The following is a 6,080-nucleotide window of genomic DNA, read 5'->3' on the forward strand; positions in this document are numbered from 1 at the left end:
TTCCAGTTTATATCTCATCTTTCTGTTTGGTATCTCCTCTTACTGTTTAGTGTCTCTTATTCCTGTTTGGTATCTCCTCTTACTGTTTAGTGTCTCTTATTCCTGTTTGGTATCTCCTCTTACTGTTTAGTGTCTCTTATTCCTGTTTGGTACCTGCTCTTCCAGTGTATATCTCCTCTTTCTGTTTGGTATCTCCTCTTACTGTTTAGTGTCTCTTATTCCTGTTTGGTATCTCCTCTTACTGTTTAGTGTCTCTTATTCCTGTTTTGGTATCTCCTCTTACTTTTAGTGTCTCTTATTCCTGTTTGGTATCTCCTCTTATTCCTGTTTGGTATCTCCTCTTACTGTTTAGTGTCTCTTATTCCTGTTTGGTATCTCCTCTTACTGTTTAGTGTCTCTTATTCCTGTTTGGTATCTCCTCTTACTTTTTAGTGTCTCTTATTCCTGTTTGGTATCTCCTCTTACTTTTTAGTGTCTCTTATTCCTGTTTGGTATCTCCTCTTCCAGTTTGGTATCTCCTCTTTCTGTTTGGTATCTCCTCTTACTGTTTTGTGTCTCTTATTCCTGTTTGGTATCTCCTCTTACTTTTTAGTGTCTCTTATTCCTGTTTGGTATCTCCTCTTACTGTTTAGTGTCTCTTATTCCTGTTTGGTATCTCCTCTTACTTTTTAGTGTCTCTTATTCCTGTTTGGTATCTCCTCTTCCAGTTTGGTATCTCCTCTTACTGTTTGACATCTCTTCTTACTGTTTGACATCTCTTACGTGTTTTAGATTCCGTATTCCGTCTCCTTATTACATGGGTAGAAATATTCTTATATGCTACATATACGTATTCAGTATTATCAGAAGTAGTTGATTTATGTTGTGTCCTTTTTTAATCAATATACAATCTTGATCAGAAATACAAACAAAAGTAGTATTGAAATTCATTCCACCCACAAACAATTGTTAAAAATGTTTAGTATAGATACGTCTTTTTAAGATCTTGAGTAAAACACAGATTGGTAAAAAAACCTAAGAATATTAATATTCAAAAAGATAGGGTATCAATGATGAAGGAAAGACATGTAAACATCCTATTTTTCTAGTGCACTGGGGATATTTGTACGGTTAAAGATCGTTATGTGTTTAAGTTTTTGGAAGGACATCCTTCGCACCAGCCAGATAATAAAAAATTTAAATAAACGTTTTCTTCTGTTTGCAACACACAATACTTTCTTCCTTCAACAGGATAATATCCTTTCGGTTTAGTCAGAAGAAAGGTAGATTCCAAGTATGGCTATTATCTCGAAATGTCAATCAGAAGTAGCGTTATTAATTTATAGATTTCATTCAGACGAAATATTATAATTTTCAAATAATTAGAAGGTATATAGTCTTGAAATCATTTAAGACAAAAATCTTTATAATCACATAAATTTGTATCATCCAAAATTATGTTTTAAAATATTCCTTTATAACGATTCAGTTTTAAACTTTAAAACTCTGAATGACCACCATTTCAAAACTCTAAAAGTTATCAAAAGTTAGTAAGAATATATGCTGCTAGAAATTTTTCTAAAAGGGCTAATTTTGATTTATGTTGTAAAATACGCGATATAAAACTTTTTCACACACTCGAATGCCCCATCTTAAAACTTTGTATTATTTGAGACTGATAACGAACTTATTCAAACAATATATTGGTTTGAAATGTGTGTGAAATCTACCCAAAAATACAACACATACTCTTTAGTGGAAAATCTACATGTTATACATACTTGAAACTGAAAGGATAATAGGGTTAAGGACATTGTCCACATTTAATATTACAAAAAGAATACTACGACGATTGGATTATTAGTATTATGATATTTAACATTATTGGATTATAAGATACATAAGATATCATACACTAATCATCGTCAATTAGTATATGGCGATGATATTGCTTACAATCTATAGAATATGATAGATTCCAATACTTGAAACGTAGTGTTCTGTATTTTTAACATTGAGGATAGCAAATATTGAATACCTCTAATCCTTTCAAGTTATCCATTGTCAATATTAAATTGTAAACAAATAATAACTGTTGGAACTATTTAACGTTAGAAGTTTGATAATTGTTGTGTTTTAACATAATCGTGCGTTACTTGCGGTTTGTGGTGTAATAACTGAGGAACCACCTCAGTTAGTAGGAGGAACCACCAGTTAATTGTGGAACCACCACAACTCTAGCCACACCTAGGCTAGACAGTGAGAGCGTGGGGAGACGGATCTTCTGTCGACACTGACCCAGTAGCTCAGTTGTCACCAAGTTTATTGACTTTATTTTAAATACCAAGGCCGTGGACCAGGTCCAAGACGTGGCCTGTTGCCAGGCATATGAGTATTGTTATAAATACTATTCCCTGATGCTCTTAAATATTGCGTCAAATCAGTTCAGTAGAGTTTCAGATGTAACAAAACTACATACAGACTGGATACGTTACATCATATATAATGTGTTTTAATCGTGTATACTACAAGATGAGGTGTGGTAGCCAAGAGAGGGACATTGTTGTTAAAACTCAACCCCAATTAGGTCTTATACGGGGCTCTAACTTATAATTATTGATAATAATAAAGTATTGGAAATGTTTACTCACGGTATAACAATTATGAACTTACCTACAAGCTATTCTAGAACCGACTTAACTTAAATTTATCAATATTTGCTAGGATGGTACATTGTCTATGTACATAAACTTTCCCCTCTTTTACGATATTCGCTACTGATATACGAAAATGACAGCATCACATTAGTTTTGTAATGACGTACTGTAAAATAACTCTTGTTTGTATTAAACTAAGCTAAATTCCATAGAGAAACATGCCCATCATCACATATGATGATGCCCAAGTATAAATTATGTTAAATTGCAAAATTTCATGTCCATAGCTCAATTAATTAATACATCTAGGGAAAATAGACAGACACGTAGATTTTCTGAAGAGAAATAGACATACATAAGGGGAATTTTACTATAACCCTTGATGATAGCTAAGAAAAATGTACATTTCAAGCTTCAAACTCAGTTCATTCTTTAGATATAATATTGGGTTATGTATAGGCTTTTGGTGACGCTAAGACCCATGCAGTGACATGCACCATCATTGAACTTACAGCTCCTCGAGGATAATCTTCACTAACGCTCAGCTATGAGACACATATGAATGAATTTTACAATGTTGAGCAATGTTAAGAAGTCTGAAGAAATAATTAATGGTAACAGTTAAAATTAGTTGAATAACTAATCATATTGTACGTCTGCAGGTAAGCTCTTGACTTTCATCTAGCAGTCCGGTGTAATATGGCGAGGGAAGGTAAGATATATTTGTAATTAATAGTATCGTCAATAAATAAATGATCGAAATGAGCCAATATTTGAAGTAGATTATTTTAAGAACTTCTGAGTCATGTTTTAATCCCAGATAAACTTTCATAAAATGCTTGAATTGCCTTATGTTTTAAACATTTAGTACTCTTAGCTTACGTAACTTATGAATTTGATGTATAAAGAAATAATTCATGCCTCTTAAATTATACAATCTGTGCCTTAAACATACTACCTTGACGTTGGAATATCGTTGGTAAAAGTAACCATTTGAAATATGTTCCTTTGATTTTTTGTAAAATAGTTGAATCATACAATATAAACCGATGAATTACTTGGTTGTATATCATAGCAGTAATTGACCGATGTGTAAGCCAAACTTAAATTACGTAGTTTAGTTTCTTTGAGTTATATTGTTTTACTACAATACAATTTTTATTCGAATATACATTAATATTCCGAGGAAAAAAATTGTGTCAGGAGGGCTAAATTTGTAATTAAAATAATTTATTATGTTCAGTCCATATTACTGTTTTAAATGCGGTACTGTAGATGTCGGGTTTTTATCATATTTTGTTTGTTAGCTCTTTAAAATAAAATTCACCGAATACAATAAGTGTAGAAACGTGTTTTTTAATCATTCCATCTGAAATTGTATTTAATAAAACAGATTATTAAAATATTTTTTATAATAATAAACTTTTTATAGTAAAAACACGTCACTTCCTGAAGTTATAACAAATGCACATGCTGTAAAATTTTTACATTTTTAACTTCAGCCGTGTTTCTTGAGCCTGTTTCCAAAATATTGTACTTTAAATGCCTCTAATTTCACGTAGAATGTAAAAATTTCTAATTTTCTTAATTCAGGAAAGTTTATTAAAAGAATTATTAATCTAACTTAAAATTTTTTCCCAATGCCAAAATGTATTGCACCACCTTAAACAATTCATCTATTTATTATCAAACTAGTAATGGGAGACTAAGAGTGAGTATAAGTATACGAGAGGCAGCAAGGTAAGTGTGTGGGGAAACATGATGGTACGATTAAAAGTATTTTTGTAAAGAAAATTTGTAATTTTTACCTCCATAGTGAATTTTATTCTTAGTTTGTCCTTTTATGTTTCAGTTGTATTCGATATTTCGCAAATTCTTTGGATATCTCGTCATTGCCTTTCTGATTGGTTAGATTGTTTTGCTTAGTAATTTATAGAAATAATCATTGGTAATAAACAGTAATAATAAAATAATTACAGTACTGGAACAACCAAATGCATAATACATGAAGAAAAACACTCATACCTGTAAGGTTAGTGGAGATAAGGACAAGGTGATTATAGTTAACAAACTTTAATGAATGAATAGGCGGCTCTGAGAGTAAAGACAGTGAATAAGTTCTGGTGAGTCGCGAGATGGCCTCTGATGCCGAGTGGTACTGTGTGGAATAAGAAGCACTTGTGGACTTTCACCTTGGCCATAATTAGTTGAAAAGCCTGCAAATTAAATTAAAATTGTGACATTGGAGTGAGGGAAACACAGCGTACTAGTGAGGATATCACCTTTAATAGATTGCAACTCTGCGTGATTTTCAGCTTTAATTGAGCAGAATCGATAATGGACAGTGTGATCGTTTCTTGTATTCAGAACTAGGAACATGTTATAGCGACCAGATCTACATGATAGTTTAGAATGCTGCCAAACGTGATTGGCAAGAATGGATTCTTCTTCAAATCTCCTATTCTTTAAAAGACTAACTCGTGGACAACTCTAACTCGCTGGGAAAATCATGAAACCACTTTTGAGATTGTGATTACATATAAAAGTTACCTACATACCATTGTGTTCTATAACTATCCTAAATTTCACCTCAACATTATTCTTTCACTCAATTGTGAAATGTACGGCCTATATTTAACATGTATTAATACTGTGGGGTATTAAAACAAAACATGACTCAGCAAGTTTAGGTTTTTGAAACTCTTGGGATGAGTTAATACTTAAATTATATTTCTTGTCTCAAATGAGTATGAAAATTCTAAATAAATATTGTACACCAGGTTTTGACGGTGCGAAGAACTAACTACTCATTGTAAAGGGTAGTGACAAAGCGAGGCTAATATAAAGTTGATAATAAAATAAACCAAGCTAAATATTTTGTTAACACCTAATATATACATATTTTCAAATTGTATAAGTATAAAATATTATTTATTGCAATATCTATTAAAATAGTATATTATTTATTCTCAGGCTTGATACAATACAAGTACACCAATGAAATGCATAAGAAACTCAAGTAATAGTTGCATACGAATTGTACAATATAGAAATAAAAATAAACAGTAATATAGTTTTGACTACCCATAAGAGCTCAAATCAACATTTGCTTGGTGGGAATAAACAATGTAGCGCTATAAATATGTAGAAATGACAAATAAAAACAAAGTATAACGATTAAATTATTAAACATGTAAACTGATAACTGACAGTATCTCAACATCTTGCTAAATATTGTGCGAATCGTTATTATTAATAATAATACTTGAAATAAATTGATTTTTTTATTTACCCACGTACATTGTTTGATCTGAAGTAACACATAATCAATAACTAAGATAATAATCTAAGATTAATTTGCGTTAAACTTACGTGTAAAGTGATAAGTTATGACAGAGCTACTTTTCTAAAACATCACAGCTAAACATCTTTAAAAACGAATAC

Source organism: Homalodisca vitripennis, chromosome 4, assembly GCF_021130785.1.
Source record: "Homalodisca vitripennis isolate AUS2020 chromosome 4, UT_GWSS_2.1, whole genome shotgun sequence".
In the NCBI taxonomy this organism is placed as follows: domain Eukaryota; kingdom Metazoa; phylum Arthropoda; class Insecta; order Hemiptera; family Cicadellidae; genus Homalodisca; species Homalodisca vitripennis.